Source organism: Onychomys torridus, chromosome 4 (assembly GCF_903995425.1).
Source record: "Onychomys torridus chromosome 4, mOncTor1.1, whole genome shotgun sequence".
NCBI classification, from domain to species: Eukaryota; Metazoa; Chordata; class Mammalia; order Rodentia; family Cricetidae; genus Onychomys; species Onychomys torridus.
In genome coordinates, this window is record NC_050446.1 from 76,674,509 (window position 1) to 76,692,757 (window position 18,249).

The 18,249-nt window shown below is 47.4% G+C and overlaps 1 protein-coding gene across 2 annotated transcripts in view; it reads right to left on the reverse strand.

The window, feature by feature from the left end:
* Positions 1–18,249, reverse strand: part of Ldlrad3 (low density lipoprotein receptor class A domain containing 3) — a 236,242-nt gene that overhangs the window by 75,177 nt on the left and 142,816 nt on the right. The gene's annotated exons all lie outside the window — the stretch shown is intronic.

The window sequence follows — 18,249 nt, forward strand, 5'->3', positions numbered from 1 at the left end:
CAGCTACTTCTTCAGCAAAATGTCTGCCTGCATGCCACCATATCCCATTAATGGACTGACTCTCAGAACTGTAAGCAAGCTACCCCAATTAAATGTTTTTCTTTGAAAGAGTTGCCCTAGTCATGGTGTCTCTTCACAGCAATAGAAACTCTAATTAAGACGGTCTTCAGAGCCGTTTTGGGAGGAGTCTGAGAGAGGGAATGCAAAGGTTACTCTTCCAAATGTAAAAGGCTTAGGACGGGAACAGACAGGAGGAAGAAGGAGGAGGTTAGCTGTGCTGCCTCCCCATAGGGTCTGTGGGTCAGAAAAGTCAAGTCTCCGTGCTTTTCCCACACACTGCCACGGCTAAAGGTGCCATGCCAGAGATGAATCTTGCAGGAATCAGGTGCCACTCAGCCGGATCACAGAGGTACAACTTTCCCACCATTTCTCCCAACGTGATGTTGACCCTTCAGGTCAGAGTCAAGGATAAACCACGGCAGAACTCTTAACTAAACCTCGTGTTTCAATAATTCACACATAGAAGAAAAGCAGCCTCTCTGGGCCAAAGAGTCCAAGAAGGTGGGAGCTCACCCAGGCAGCCCCACAGGTCCACGTAACACCGTCTCTTTATCTTTCTGCATTTACAGTGATAAGGCAGAGGAAAAGAGTCTGAGAAAATAAAGCTGGCATCGGAGACAAAAAGGATGCAGAAAGTGGTGGGCTGGTGTCATGAGATCAACCAGGCCAGAAGACAAGGGGCCAGAGGCAAGGAGAGCCGAGGAAGTGACCAGTCTTCTCTCACCTTTGACACCTGCTTGGGGCCAGGCAGCTGGTGCCCGGGGGAGTCCTGGAGAGTCCACATTACCCACCACCATACTGCCAAGTCTGAGCTATTTTTCTTGATCCAAATCAAATGGCTGATTTTCAGCAAGATAGGAGGGAGGTTCCTGGGGAAAGGTTCAGCATTCCTGTAATGGAATGAACCCAAGAGGGAATAAATGAGTCCATCTCTCAGTGAGATCATTAGCAGATGCCTCTACCTTCTGCTGAAAGAAAGGCTGGGCTCCTGCCTGCAAACACGTCTGGCTGCCTCCTTCATCATATGCTCAGGGGGCTCAGGAGAGCTCCCTGAGCAGAGTCCAATACTCATTTCCTACTGCACAGAGGGAGATAATATGCAAAACTCCCTCTAGAGCATCAGACCTGTGGATTAAGAAATCATTTCCCTCAGTCATGCAAATACCGAGGACCCCCTAGAGTGAGAATCTATGATTGAGCCAGGAGAAAAAGGTGATTTGGAGAACTCCATCTTTACAGGAACTGATGATCAGCCTGTTAATAGGGTTAGTGCACTTAGCAACAACACCTGCTGCATGTTAAGGGGACCATCACTGACACCTTACAGATCTTAAACTGCAGTAACAGGGACTGAGTAATGTGGGCAATTCATTACCCCTGCTCACTGGAACTTCGTCAGTCTCCCTCATGGTGTCCATGGAATGCCGGGTTGTATGGTTTTGCCTTGTAGGAGATAATGTGCATCCTAATCTTTTGTTTGTTTCTCTGTGTGTCTGGGTGTCCATTCAAATGTCTGATGTCCCGCTGTTACTGCCATTCTTCTTGTTCTTGAAAAAAAAAAAAGTTTTACTTTAGAATTAAAAAAAAAAACTTCACATGTATGGATGTTTTGCCTGTTAAGTATATGCATGTGTTATATGTATGTGTTATATGTATGTGCACCACATGTTTATCTTGTGCCTGAAGAGGTCATAAGAGGGCACTGGATCACCTAGGAATGGAGTTACAGATGTTTGTGAGCCACCGTGTGGGTGATGGGAACTGAAACTAGGTCCTATGCAAGAGCAGCAAGTGCTCTTACCGCTGAGCCATCTCTCCAGCCCATTCCTCCTGTTCTTGATTCAAAACAATCCAGGTGGGAACTTGGAGGGTGAAGCGCTTGCTATGCAGGTGTGACAGATTGGGTGGGATCCCGAGCACCCCTAAAGTGGCAATTAACGAGGCAATTCCCCCTGTTTTATCTGACAGTCAAAAGAGGTTTTACTTTGGTGTGACTTACAACCAACAAATGGATAAGTTACAGAATCCAGATGAAGCATGGTCCAACACAGTTCTCTGGAGAACTCTGACTTGGTTCCAGGATCACAAGGTAGCCAAGAGAGAGAGATCACGTCCGTATTCCCCTCTTAAGGGTCCTTGACGCCTCCCTGAGTGGCCTGGTGCCTTCTAGGGGTGATGCTTTAGGGGTGAGTGAAGCACAGACAACCACCCCTACAAGCACCCATGTAACCAGCTGGGTGCAGCAGCACCTGTATATAGTCCTGGAGGCCGGGGGCCAGGGGGGCGAGGTGACCAGCCAGTCAGCCTAGCACATTGCTGCTTCCCAGGTGCCAGTGACATCTTGCATTGGGAAATGAGGTGGAGTAGGGTGTGGTGACACACACCTTTAATCCCAGCACTCCAGAAGCTGAGGTATTTGAGGCCAACCTGGCCTACAAACTGAGCTTCAGGCTAGTCAAGGTTACATAGTGAGACCCTGTCTGAAAAAGTAAACAGATTAAAAAAAAAAAAAAAAAAAAAAAAAAAAAGAAAAGAAAAAGGAGGTGGAGGGTGCTTGAGAAAGAACCACACCGAGGCTGTCCTTGGCTTCCAATGTGCACACACAAACACAAACATATGCACTTGCACACACAGGTGCACACAAACACACAAAATCAAAATAAACCATCTAGGTCAGCATGTATGTGGCTGTGTGCATACACATACACTTCACATGAATACAAGGGAATTTGAAAAGGAAGAGGCAGTAAAGCCAAACTCCTCAGCTCTCAGGTTTACCAACCAGAACCAACCATGGCTACCCCACGCTGGACCATCCTACCTTCCAAAGTAGAATGTGGGCTGAGGCCCTTTCAGCCCATGGGACAAACATATGGGTACAACTCAGGGTGCCTGAGAGTTCAGATGGTGACCTAGGGTGGATTTCATTTCTAGCTACTAGTAGTGGTAACTTAACAAGCACAAACCATGTGCCAGACCCCGACTGTGCTACTGTAGTCATTACCTTGACTTCAATTACGTTGAAGTTGAACATTACCTTGTGTTCAACCTCTCAAAAGAGAGCAAAGAACACAAAATGAGCATGCTATCAAAGCCATCTTAGTATCCTAAAGGGGATGGCTCTGAGGTTACAGGGAGGAAGTCATTTGTCCAGGTCACAAGGCAGGTGAGCCACAGAGCTGAGGACTGGGAGACCTGTCATTTCTTAGCTACCTTTCTTTCCTCCCTTCATACAGCTTGTGATCCAGGAGCTCAAAACAGAGACACCAACAGCCCACGGAGCTTACACTTTCCCACATGTGACATCTCTGTACCTGGGGCTATGGGTACTGAGGGCTAGACATGATGAGCAGCTGTGAGAAGTCTGCAGCTGCAACAGGAAGCTCAAGGGACAAGGGACAGCAGGAGCAAACACCATCACCTGAACAGAATATTAACAGGGGGCTTGTGACCTGTGGTAAAATCCTTGACCATTCTGTGCCTCTGTCCCCTAATCTATAATCTGGGGAATAAAAACACCCACTCCTCTTGGACTGTTATGTGGATACATGCAAAGTGTCGAGTACTTGGGACAGACTTCAGCCACATGACACTGTATAACAGATGAACCATGATGAATAGTTAATTATTTTACTACTCCACGGCTTAATGACAGTTCATTACAAGAACTGCACTGTTAGGCCACTTTGGCATATGAATGTGATACTATACTTTTCCACAAACCCAGATGGTGGAGTCCTCTTGCATCTGGGCTGCATACCATTTATATGTGGCACAGTCTCTTACAGCTACAGCTACAATGAATGCAACACTGAGAAATTAAACCAAGCACAGGAGAAAATGATGTATTCACGAGACATGGTATACACAGGCTGTACGAAGCTGCTGCTGGCCCAACATCACATTGCTTTACCATAAACTCGGTAAGTAGCAGGGACACACCCTGAAACAGAAGTACAGTGAACACAGAAGCCATGAGCAGCTGCTTACTGCTGTCATTGACCGTTACCCACTGCACACTATTATGTGGTGCCACCTAACACCTGGCCGTGCCCTACGTGTGCTCCTTCGGCAAACCCCCAAGCACATATGCATTGTGCTGTGACACTGGGGTGGCTGCATCTTCACTGGGTGGCAGGACAATTCCAGTTCCTTTACAGCTGTTTAACAGCAAGGCTGTAATATACAGTCAGTCGGCTTTGCCTGGGACACCATTTTGGGGCAATAGCAGTATTAGATTAAGTGCATATCCTCAACGACTATGCTCAGCCTGTACACATGCATGCACATCTACCCCCACCCCCGATACCCCAACACTTTTCTTTCTCAGAGAGACTGGTTACTGAGTCACATCTTCCAGAATAGAGAGTGGATTTGGCAGACAAGTCGCTTAATGCAGCTTTCTTTATTTTCTGTCTCCAGCTCTTTTATAAATAGGTTTGCCAAATTGATGCTTAATAGCTTAATATTGGGTTCATATTAATCTCACCCTGTCTGAGCTTCAAAGGGACAAACTGTTCTGACTGTTAATGAAACAAATTTCAGTTGCAAATTTCCCTGGGATCAGAGCTGGGGAAAGAAAAAAAAATCCAAGTGATCTAAAAAGACAAACATCTCCCTGGTGCGCTTTTCAAGCCACTGGGTTTTTATAGAGCCTCCCCCTAAAGTTAGGGAAATCCAGCTGCCTCAGCACAGCTGGGTTAGGGCCCCCATGGACACTAGATGGCGCAAGAACACGCTCCAAACCATGAAGACCTGCCTGCTGCCCTTCACCCAACCTGCTCCAGGCCCAGTGGGTTCCCTGAGACAAGATGTGTGGTACAGACAACGCAAGCTTGAATAAATGCTCCAGATTCTACAGCCAGAAACCGTCAGCATGGAAGCTGTAAGACATGCTTCCATCTTCCACTCGGACCCGATACATCTGGGCATTCTCTTCAGGATTCAAAATGTGAATGAGCCAACAGAGTGATTAGACCACACTGCTGAGCTGACTGTTCAAAACCACTTAAGGCGGCAGATTTCATGTACCATGTATTATACCACAATCTTTTGTAAAGGGCAGATCATCCCCAGTAATAGCAACAGCATTTTCATTCAGAAGAGCTAAGCATAAAAACACAGAATGGCGCTGTGTTATTTTATTTTATTTTTTATTTTTTTGGTTTGGTATACTGTCCTCTGGCCCCAAAGCAACCAAAGAAGTATTTATTTTACTGCTGGCTGGTTCCAGGACCCAGCCACTATCACTCTTACAGAAAAATACCAACCCTGCCTATCTGAGAAGGCCAGAGGCAGGACATCAGAGAGAGAAAGGCCCCCACGCACCAAACTAGCATGCTGGCTGCCTCTGATCTCACTGTCTGCCACTCACTGTGTTAAATGGTCCTCGTGCAATTGAGGTTACAGGCACAGCCTCCCATCCTGTTGGCCCACTGAGATCCATGGGGTCCACTTACAGTGGGAGAAAGTTAGGAGAGGACATCCTGAGAGGAGCCAGGACCAATGGGGCACAGGTACAAGTTTCTGGCAAGTCCCAGGCTGGATGGTCTAAGATGCTGAAGCCCTGATAATGGAAGAGGAGAATTGAGTGCTCTGACTGGACTTCAGAGAACAATGCATTCCACACTTCAGTGCTGACAGCCTCCAGGAGTGGTGTGGGACTGAAGCGCTCTCCTCCCACAGTAACAGTGACAGCAGGATCCAGAGTAGCTAGCTCCAGTGGTAGTGAGGGGCAGAGGGGTGACTCACAAGTCCACAGTGCCTGGCATGGTGTAAATGCTCAGACTGGGGTATAGGGCAAGGAGCAGTGACAGAGAAGCAGGGAGCTGGAGAGGAACCCTCAGCTCCATCTCAGGCTCACAGAGGTCTTCGCAGGCTGTGGTGAGACCGAAACACTTCACCAGAGCTCTGTAAGACCTTCCGGCCTCACCTGAGCAAGGTGTATCTGCCCCTGCTTCCATCTTCCAAATGTCTCTCTGAACCACTCCTGACCTCCTGGTGCCCTAGAGATGTAGGTCAGGATCTTAGACTGTATTTAGGACCAGCCCCCACCTCACCCGGGTGGGCATTATGGGCTGCCATACCCACACTTCCTCTTTTCCTTTGTGGGTTCCGTCTACCTAGCAAACTCTTCCCTCTTCTCAGACTCCTGCTCACCCTCCAGGCTGTCACTGAAAGACCACTTTGGAGTCCGCCCTGCTCCTATTACGCCCTGCACTTTTCCTCACACAAATCACTCTTGCGACTGTCATTTGCTGCCTGTCTCCGTACTCGGCAGTGAAGTAAGTGAACTTAGTATTTGGGCTGAGAGGAGGCCGGACCACAGTTATCCCATCAACAAACACAGATCAAGGCTGGGAAGGGAAACAAGGTCATTCAGCAGAATGTGGTCAAGGAAGGGTGCACCAAGCAAAGACCAAAAGGAGGCAAGAAGACTGAGGATGGGAACACCGGGAGCAGGGTGAGGCCACACCAGGAAGCCTGCCATCAAACCTCCTTTCACAGACTGAACTGCCTCACAAGGATGGACATGTCAGGCCTCTGTACTTCAGTGCTGTCCCTGGTGAAGTCCCCAACCTCAGCTTACACCCACCTGTGAGGGCTAGCAGAGCTTGCATAACTTGGGAAGGAAACTGGGAAAAAGGAATATCTAACAGGTTATGAGCCCAGAAAGCCCTGCGGGTGTGTGGCATGCCTGACTGGATGGCGGGCTCATGTCCCTAGCACGGCTGGGGACCCTTCCTGGCTCCTCCTTCCTTTCATTCCAGCCTGAGCTGCAGGGTGCTGGCTATGAGGACCGAGGGTGTGCCTGACGGGAAACCCCAGACCCCATGCCTCTGGTCACATAAGAAGCCGTGAGACACCAGCTCCGGCTCACGGCAGCCTATGCTGCTGCCAAGTCAGACTCCTGGTTTTGATGCAGTCACAGGGAGAAAAGGCAAAAGGGGCTACTGTCCTCAGAAACAGAGAACACTGCGCACCTTTGAACTTAGCCCCTTCCCCATGGTGGCACCTGAGAAGGCCCCTCAAATCTCTAACTGAAGACAGGGGCCCACTCCCCATTGTCCCTTCTCTAGTCCTCCAATCAGATCAGTTAGTCCTGTCCCTCCTCCTGTAGGAAATCTTGGATCTGCCTGTCTTGCTCCATAACACCAGGCAGAGGTGCTCCATACTCGTCCATACCTTGGATATAAGGTGGCCTCCCACCACTGTCTCTCAGGGGCAACCTTGGCCTCTGCCCACTACCGCCCATCACACCTGAAGCCCCTCTGTGTGCAAATCTGATCACACCTGTCTGCTGTGTGCTGCTGCTGCTCTTTGGATGGAATCATTTCTGTGACACCGCTAACCCCCAGGTCCTAGCCGAGCATCTGTGCACAGTGACTTGGTAATCTTCATTTGTCAAGTACTTGGCATAGACAGAGCAGAACAAGTTAACTGTGTAAAATGGACTGGCATCCTCCAGGGGAGGCAGAGAAGACTGTGCCTGCAGCGCTGAGCCCTATGGGGCGGGTGTTGATACAAGTGCTGATTAACTGTTTGCCTAGACACTGTATCACAAACAAACAGGAAATTAATTCTCCATCTTTCAATTCCTTTTCTGAGTTTAATTGCAAGCCATATAATTGGTCTCAATTTCCTTTAAATAAAAAAAAAATCCCTGCTATCAATATGTAACAGTGTGGAAGCTCCAGCTACCTGCTCCCTCAGCAAGGGAGGGCAGCTCCTCCTTCCTTGAATGCATGTCCATCAGGAGGTAGTCTCTGCTTGGAGAAACAGCTGGACACATTCTGAAACACCTTTTAGGGCATTAAAACACCCCAACCCAGAACTCTGAGGCAGGGAAAGCAAGGCCACTGTGTGCTTTGGATACCTGCAGGCCAATATAAGACGTAAGAGTGAGGTGACAGACAAGTGCTTTTGAGCATGGACTTTGGAATCAGGGTTAACATCTGACCAGCGATGTGATCTTGGGCACACTGTCTGACCTCTCTGAACCTCTGTAAAGTGAAGGCAAGTGATACAGAAGGATGTGAGCCAGACAAGGAGCAAGTGGGTGACCAAATTAAGAATTAAGCATGGTGACTGAGATGTGCTAAGACGTCGAGGCACCTCCACCAATCCATTATCTTCATGCTGCTGCTGCTACTTCCCACAGGAGGCCACAGAGCATGTCCCAAACATCGCAAAGCAAACTGGGAGACTGCCAGCACTTATGGCATAATTGCTGTGTTCTAGCCTTGTTCTTGAATTCAAGAGTGCTAAGCCTTTCATCTTTACAATAGCCAAAGCTAGTTCACTTTACCCGTACAAATGGGGAAAGTGAGGCACAGAGAGATGAAAGGAACTCTCTGAGGATTAACAACATGTACTGTATAAATTCGAACATATCAGTGCAAAACCTCTTCCTCCCTAGTGCTATTTTATTTTCTGTGATTTTCATAATAAATTATTCACAACTGACCGTCTTTCAAACCTCCGCTCAACCATCCCAAATCCATAGGCAAGCTTGCAGCCTTATTAATGTTTAATGAATACAAATAAATCATAAAATAAAGATATTCCTTAAGACGTATATATTTAGCTCCTAATGGCTGTTTGTGTCTTCTCTGTTCAGATCAGAATACCAAATGTTCAGGAATATGGCCTTTATTCATTTTTGGTTTTTTAAGATAAGGTATCATGTAACCAGGCCAACCTTGTACTCACTATGTAGCAGAGGATGACCTTGAATTTCTGATCCTCCTGCCTCCATCCTCTGGGTGCTGGGTTCACAGTTGTGGGCCTGGTTTATGCCCGCTGGTGCAAAACCCAGGGTTTGTGCATGCTCTGCAAGCACTCTACCAGCTGGGCTACATCTCCAAGCCCTGGCCTTTATCTTTAATTCATACCTTTCTTTTAAAACACAGAAGTACTCCGCTCTGTATTATGGAATAAACTCAGATGTAATTTCTCCAGCACTCACTCCAGGGATGACCACCATCTACATTCTCTGGCTGGCCCCATACAATTCTGTTTGCAGAGGGAAGCTCCCAGAACACATTGCCACAGCAGTGGGTCTAACTGTGAAATGGTTACAGGTGTCCAGATGATCTCAGCCATCCTATACCCCATTGTCCTTATTTATGGGCCCTTTGTGAACTGTGACTACAGAGTTCTTTCTTCTTTTTCGGTAGAAATGAAAAGGGAAATGAAAGCCACACACATGTCACAGACTACCTAGAACACTGGAGTTAGAGACTGAAACTCAAATGGCAACCGAGGGTTCATCCCCAGTACCTCATCAGCACACCTGTGCAAATCTAGCTAGATGACCGAGGCGTCAGACTTTGATGCCCAAGCTCGACACAGCCCACAGCCAGATTCTCTGGAGATCAGTGCCCATCTCCTACATTCCTGTACTGGGACATGCTGGGAGACATTGGGATGACACTGGCTGGTGGGATCCTTCATAGAGCTTCTTGTCTTCAATGAGAGATCTGCCAAGGGGGACTACATCGTGTGGCCCCACTGGGTTATAGAGCAGCTCCACCGGCAGCCTTGATTTAGGAACAGGAAGCACGGTAGACAGGGCCAGTGGGGGCCCAGGAGCAGATCCACACTTCTCAAGAACAAGGTGTCCAAGCTCCTGCTTGCGGCCAGCAGGACAGAAGCAAGGGGGAAAGTGGGCAGAGGTGGAGGACAGGGCTTTCTAGAGAACCTGTAAGGTTCTGGAGAGCAGAGGGCTAGGTTCCACATGACCCTGTGTGTGAGGCCAAGGAAAGGTGTTGTGTGTGACCACAGGGCACACTGACTGGGTTCCACAGCACTCTAAAGTAACCTTGCTTGTCTCTGGCTGGTCATAATGTAAGCTATGGCATCTGCTTCAACAGAGAAGTGGCTTTCTGTCATGGACCAACGGGGACTGTTGGAGAAGACAGGAGCCGCTAGCTTCAGGGTCTACGAGGCTTGGGATCACTTACCTAGTAGGTAAACACCATCCTCTCCCACAACACACCTCTCTAAGCCCCTAGAGGTGGACACAAAAGCTGCTTCCCACACCTGCTTATTTCACATAGCAGTGCCAGGAAGAGGTGACAACCCTGTGCTTGCTGCATCACCAGAAGAAGCAGCCTCACACTGAGCAGGGTGCTAGGTGCACAGCTTACACACTCCCCATTGGCTAGCTGAAGACCGTTTCCCCTTTTACAGAAGTTGATTTGTCTGCCTCTTCCATAGTCAGTGACTACCCAATCTGGGCTAACAATAATAATCTTATTAACGATGACAGTAATAGCAATTACCATCTGCTCAGGGCTCGCCGTGTGTCACACTGTGCAGAGAGTACTTTCATGTATTAGTTAATTCACTGCTTAGCAACCTTGCGCTTATCTCTATTTTACAGATGGGGAACAGAGAACAGAAAGAGGAAGTCTCCTGCCTGTGGTCCCACAGTCCACATAAGCAGCAGAGCTGGGATCTGGGCACAGGCAGTTGCTCCAGCAGCCCATTCACTGAGCTCTCTGCTGCCTTTGTCTCGGGGTCTGGGGCACATGAGTAAGGAAAACAAGGAGGTACACTGCTGTGTCTGCAGAAGGTTCAGGGTGACAGAGGACAGTCTGTGTGGCCCGGGCGGGCAGGGCAGGGGGAAGAGTACCTGGAGGGGCCTATGGCAAGAGACTGGCATGTCTAAGAAACAGGAGATTTTCAGGCTGGAAGCTGTGGAGGTCAGATGTGGCGGAAGACTAGTGGGCAGTGCACCTGGAGGGCACTGTGTAGTTCTCAGTAAAGAGTACAGACATGGGGCCAGGGAGTGGCCCAGCTTCGCCAGTGGAAGGCCCTAACGCCGGTCTCCCAGACCTACATGAAACAGCTGGCTGTGCTGGTACATGTCTATAATGCCAGAAACAGGAAGGTAAAGGCAAGAGGACTCTTGGGGTTCACTGGCCAGGCTGGTGACAGTGTTCTTGAACAAAGAATTTCATGGCTACCTTCTCTTCTCCACATTCATACACATGTACACACACACACACACACACACACACACACACACACACACACACACACACACACACACACAGAGAGAGAGAGACAAATGCCACAAAATAATTTTTAAGAAGTATCAACTCCATGACATGTGTACTGAAATCTCAAAACATCACCTTGCAGAGCCCAGTAAGTAACAGTCACTGCTGTCCCAATCTGAGTGGCTCCTATCAGGTTTCTAAACCTCTCTGCACCACAGCAATAGTGACACTCATAAGCTTGTCATATTAGATAATTTAGTTATGGACTTAAATCCTCTCAGGACTGTGCCGGGCTCTCAGCAAGAGCTCGCTTCTATGCTACCTGGCAGACAGACTGGCCCCACCCCACTCCAGGCTTTCCCACACATTCATCCAGCTATTTGATTGGGGGGGGGGGACTGGTAAGGGGAGAGCCAAGAAACAGAAGGAATGAGGCAAAATTAATCTGTGATCAATACTGCTTGTGGCCATTATGGTGACAGGCAGCAGATAAACACATAAAGAGAACCGGAGACCAGCTTACCCTGGCAGCTGCTGCCATTAGCCACTTTGCCCAATTACGCAGGCTGCCGCATAACCTTCTATCATTAGGCATTCCATGACATTTTATTTGTGGCTGTCTTCCTCCCTCCCCGTTGTATTTAGTCTGCTTTCATCTGTGAAGGTCTAGCTAGCTTCACTTGAGGCTCTGGCTGAGGTAATTTAGAGTTAAGCATTATTTTATAGTATGTAAATAATGAGTTATAGGCAGGCTGGATAAAAGGCAATGCCCGCTTCATCCAGAGCCTCAGCAGCCTGGGAAGCCTGGCTGGCTGGCACACACTCTCCCTCAGTCAGGTGTCTGAAAAGAACAGGGCCTCAACCTGGCTGGTCTCCTAGAAGATCAGTGTTTCCCACTGAAGGCTCTCCCACCCCCTAATTCTGCTACAAACTACTTCCAATTCCTCACCCTATCCTGTGCCCACAAGCTTGGCCATGCCACCCTGCAGCTTTTCCAGGGGTCAGTGGAATGCGGTATGAGCAGAAACTTAAACTATTCTTGAGCCACTGTGCACACATACCTGTCACTCCCCAGAGATGGAGAGTGATAGATAAGAAGTGGACACAATGGAAGCGGGCCGAAGCTGAGCCTGGTTTACAGACAGGAGCTACTTCAGCAGAGAGAAGCCCAGCTCAGACTGGGTTAAGAGGCAGACACAGCACACTACAAAACACCCACTGGGACTACAAGTCCAAGGTGTAGAGCCCTTGCCTATTTTGTGCAAGGCTCTGAGTTCCAATCCCAGCAGCCCCACCCTTACTAAAAAACATAAACAGAAAGGGAAAGCATGCACCAAGTGTTATGTGCTGCGTATGTATTGTCTGCCCACCTGCTATGGGGTGGGGGTTGTGTGGGAAAGCAGGCTAGCAGCTAGGCAGGAAATGTTTGTCCATCCATCTCTCACTAGGTTATGGGTACCTCTGGCTGGGCTGGGCCACCTGCATCTAAGATGCTGCTTGCTTAATAACAATATTCAAAAGCAGCAGCAACCACACTGCAATGGATGGCCGTAATGATATGTTACACAACATTCCCAATGGCCAGGTCAGGCTCCTTTATCCTTCTTTCAACAGAGAGTTCTAATGAAGGATGGGACAGTCTAGCTCACACTTTTAAGAGAGAGACTGAAGCACAGGACTGTGTGTCCATTGGTTATGAACACAGTAATGGCGAGGCCTTTCCATTCACCAACCACAATGGTAAGCACCATTGCCTTGACAGCTGCCCTCCAACTCCATGTGGATTCTGCAAACTGTGAGACCCCAACCCTTGCTTTCAACACAGCCTTGCCTGTCCTTGTCTGTTTGTGCCCTTCCCACCCAGACCTGGTGTGCAGGGCCGATACCTTGCACAGCAGTAGCTGGAAGCTTGGGTGAATCATAGAGTAAGGTTTTAATCCTGGCTCTGCCATTTGTCTAACAGCTTTACACAGGTCTCATCATGTCCCTAAGGATCATTTTTGTCCTCTATAAATAGAGGGGCCTCGGTGGTAAGAACGGGTTCCTTAGCGGCTTACAGCATGTATGAAATGCTAATGGTAGGGCCTGGCGACGGCTCGGTGGCACCCATGATCCTTTTCCCTCTGATGGGTTACAAGGGGCAGAAGGTAAAGTGTGGAGGGAGATAGTGTCACGACTTCTGCTCTTCTGCCCTGTTCAGTCTTGAAAAGGAGGCGGCCATCTGTTCTCAACACTGTGAGGGAGGCCTCAGATAGAGAATACTCCAAGTGTAAACAGAAGCTGTCCATTCTTGGATAACCCACCTCTGAGAGCTCACCAAATTGTCTTTACTTACAGTATCTACTGCTGCGTACATCCCTTCTTTTGACTTCTGGGTTCCACCACTTTTTTTTTTTTTTTAATAAGAATAGTAGTTTACTAAACATACCAAACCATACAGCAGAGGCAAACAAGCCCTGGGGGCTCTGTAGCAACACCGGTTCAGGCTGGGGAAGCCGTCCTTTGTCCTATATGCCTATATGTAGAAGTTCATTTTCCAAGTGCACAGTCAGGCAGGAGCCCAAGCCTGCGAGCCTCCATTTACATTCCAGCCTTGCTGCGGCTTCCCCCACCCCTTGCTCCTGCTCTCTGCTCCCATGTTAAGCAATTCCTCTCCCCGGGAGCCCCTGGCTGCAGTCATCATTCTCACTTAGGCAAACTCTATCTATGGATTTCATTCCTCTAATTTTCTCCCATAAATCAATCCTCCCTCCCCTCGGCTGCTGCTGTTCTGTCTGGATTGCGCCTTTAGTCAATGTTCATCTCATCCAATTCAGTATTCAATGAAGGGTTATCAAGTGCCAGCTTCATGCAGGGCACTATGGAGAGGGCAGTGAAGTAGGCAGCCCATGTGTTAGGCCAGGCTGCCAGAAAAAATAGCATCAACTATATGGTTTATAAACAATGAAGATTTATTTTCACAGTTCTGGAGGCTGGGGCGTGCAGCATGAAGGCTCTGGCAGACCCATGGTGAAGACCTCCTCCTAGTTCATCAATGGCACGTCCTTGTCATGTGATCACAAAATGAAAAGGGCCTCAGGCCTCTTTTATAAGGGTACTAATCTTACTCACAAGGGCCCACTCCCATAGTATAATCACTTCCAAAGTTCTACCTCCTAATGTAATATTTGGGTATATTAGCTACTTGTCTCACCGCTTTGATAAAATACCCAGATGAAAGCAATTCAAGGAACAAAGGGTTTCTTTTGGCTCCTAGTTTGCGGATACAATCCATCATAAGGGGAAGTCCTCGTGGCAGGAGCGTGATGCAGCTGGTTAGTCTGAGCCAACAGTGAGCAAACAGAATAGCAAATGCTTGTATTCAGCTTTCTTCCTCCTTTAACTCAGGTCAAGCCTAGGGAATGGAGCCGCCCTCATTCAGGACATGTCTTCTCAACGACCTAATCAAGACACCCTCTCACAGGCATGTTCAGAGGCTAACCTAATCTAAATAATCAGTCTCAGGTGTGCCTAGAAGGCGTCTCCCATGTGATTCCCGGTCCTGCTAAATAGACAATCAATATTAACATCACAGAGATTAAGATTTCAACCTCTGAAAGTGAGGTGCGGGCCTCAACATTCAGATACCTGGAGCAGGGGGGCTTAGACTCATTATCTCACAGCATAGCTAGCGCCTAAGCTGGACATCTGGATTCAACTCCATCCCCTTTGCCTACAAGCTGGTAAACTCAAGATGGATTACAATAACTAACATGTCTTGGCTTCATTTTTCTTCATGGTAAAATGTGGATAACAGTAACTGTCCCATGAGGCACTGGGAATTTTCCATGAAGTGAAGCATCCAAAACATGGTACACACAATGGTTTCCAATGATTATCCCTACTGCCCACCTAACACTGCCTTCTAGGTGGTACGTGTGACTATCCCAGGGAACGAGATAGCCATTAGCTCTCCACAGAACAGTGGTGGACAACCTGAGGTCATGTGATGAGGAAGGATCTGACCATTGGAAGGAAGAATGCCTTCTCCTTACCCTACACTCCACCTTAGAATTTGCTTCCCACTTATCCTAACTGGATATACATTCCTAGGAGGAGGGGACCGCCACATACAATAGTGTATTTGTCTCCAGACCAGAAACATCACTGAGGGAGTCTGTGCTGTGTTGTTAAGGACAAAGATGACAAGAATGCCAGGACAGCTTGGGGACAGAGGAGAGTAGGACACACAGCCCACAAAGGGACACTTCTTGACTCACACCTAACATAAGAATGAACTCAAGACGGCTCAGATACCTACATGTAAGAGCTAAAACAAAGCTCTTATTTTGTCTTGTAGAATATTTTGAGACCTGTCTGCCATGTACTCTGATGGCACTCACACCTACACTCTCTTTTGTCTCTCGTCAGCCTCCTGATGGTCCACTGTCTACTCTCTTGTCTTAGACACTTTTCAAATCTAGACTGAGCATGTGGAAGATTACACACGCTATTGGTCTGAGTGAAATGTGGAGTCTTAGAAAGAATCCAAGCTGTAAGTCTTCAGCACCTTGGGTTTAGGACTGGGTTAAGCACCAGAAGTCCAAGCAACGAAAGAAAAATTTATGAAGTGGATTTATCAAAATTTAAATTTTTCTACTGCAAGTGATTACTGTTAAGAAAGTGATAGAACAAAAAACTCACAGGACAAAAGGAACCGTTTTTAAGTCATATATTTGATAAAAGACTTACTTGGACTTCAACAAAAAGAAGATAAAATACTGTAAAACTGGGCCAAAGATTGAATAGACATTTCTCAAAAGAAACTAGGTGGCACAAGTCTGTATTCCAGCACTTGAGAACTAGAGGCAGGAAGATCAGGAGTTCAAAGCAAACCTGAGCACACAGCTAGTTCAAGACCAGAGTCTGCCACATGAGAGCCTGTCCGAAATAAAAAAGATACAAAGCATATCAATGGCCAAGAAGCACACTAGAGAATGATCAACTCCTAAACAACAGCCACCAGGAAAACAAACCGAGACCACAGTGAGATGCCATTTTACAGCATGAAGTTGGCTGAACGAGTAAGCAATCAAAGTCCCCAAACAGGTAATCATACCCGAAGGTGAGGGAGAAATGAGGACCTGGTGCACTGCTGCTAGGAGACGGTGTAGACACTTTGGGAAACAGGTTGGTAATTATTCAGAACATACATTTTTCTACGTGGTCCAGTGAGTCTACCCCTAGGGTTACTCCTGAGAGAAATGAACACCTATAATCCCCATACAAAAGCCGCACACCTGTCTTCACAGCAGCACTGGTTCAACAGCTTGAAAAGTAGAACAAGTTAATGACCGACAGACATGGACAAAAGTGGACTGTCCACGTGACAGAATATTACCTGGCAATAAAAAATAAAGTGATGCATACTGTAGATTAGCCAACCCTGCAACAATGTCCTAGTTAGGGTTTCTATTGCTGTGATGAAACACCATGACCAAAAAGCAAGTTGGGGAGGAAAGGGTTTATTTGGCTTACACTTCCATATTACTGCTCTTCCCCAAAGGAAGTCAGTTCAGGAACTCAAACAAGAGAGGAACCTGGAGGCAGAAGATGATGCACAGGCCACGGAGGGATGCTGCTTACTAGCTTGCTCTCCCATTCCTTGCTCAGCCTACTTTCTTATAGAATCCAGAACCACCAGGCCAGGGATGGCATCACACACAATGGGCTGGGCCCTCCACCAATCACTAATTAAGAAAATGCTTTACAGCCAGATCTATTGGAGGCATTTTGTCAAGTGGGGTTCCCTCCTTTTGGATGACTCTAACTTGTGCCCAGCTGACATAAAACCAAAGCCAGGACAGATAAGTAGAAGCCACAAATACTACACAGCATAGAAATAAAGTCGTAATTATTTCCCTGGCCCCATTCAACAAATGCCAGTCACTCTCCAGCGCTAACACAGTAGTTAAAAACTCACCAGCAGAATTGCCATGTGATTGTCCTGCCCCTCCCCATCCTAAGTTTTTTTCCGGCTAACTTGCTCTCAGGTACCAAAACACTCCTGAGAACTGACCATGCCACCCTCTTCTTTAACAGATGCTGTCTCAAGAAACTCTGAGTACACCAATTTCCACCTTTCAAGTCTTTTCCAAAAGGACACAAATATCTTGAAAAAACAAATGAATTTGGCTGGAAGGTCAAGAACTGCAAGTTCAATAGAGAAGAAAATACCACTGTCAAGTGTTGCAAAATATTAGTTTAACATGTGTTAATTCACTTACGATGTGGGATATTTGTTTAATGATGCAAAGATGTGTTGCATTCTTTTATGTTGCATTTGTTTAACTCGGTAAAGCTGTGTTACTTTGCCTGTCTAAAATACCAGATGGGTCTAATAAAGAGCTGAATGGCCAATAACTGGGCAGAAGAGGGATAGGCAGGGCTGCCAGGCAGAGAGAATAAATAGAAGGAAAAATCTAGGCCAAAGAAGAAAGAGAACTAGGAATGAGAAAAGGAGAAGGAGAGGACAGCAGGGGCCAGCCACCCAGCCACCTAGCCAGCCACAGAATAAGAAGGAAAGAAAGATTATATAGAATAAAGAAAGGTAAAAAGCCCAGAGGCAAAATGCAGTTAAAGAGAAACAGGATAATTTAAGTTAGAAAAGCTGGCTAGAAACAAACCATGCTAAGGCAGGGCATTCCTAAGTAAGAATAAGTCTCCATGTATTTATTTGGGAGGTGGGTGGTGGGCCCCCAAAGAGTAAAAATGCCAGCTACAGTCAAGGGCATTTCTGCTCATACCAGAAAGTGCCCTTGGGATGAGTCATCTACACTGCCAACTTTACTAGATTGGCATCCTCATAGGACATGAGGGAAGCACAGCTCCAGAAGCATCTATGAAGGCAACTCCAGATTCTATTGAGTCATGAGGGATCTTGGCCTGATGAAAGAATTCATCCAAGAAGGATTCATAATGGACAGAACTATTAGGACATGGGCCTTGGTAGAGGAGAAAATAGTTACTGTGACAGTGTGTCCTTGGCCTTGACTCTTCCTTTTCTTTTGCTTTCAGTCTACTAAGATGCCAAGGGATTATGGGCTGAACTCTCTGAGACAATGAGTCGAGATAAATCTCTCCTCCCTTCAGATGTCGGTCACAGGGGCAGGAAGTTAGGTAACACTCCCCTTGACTGAAG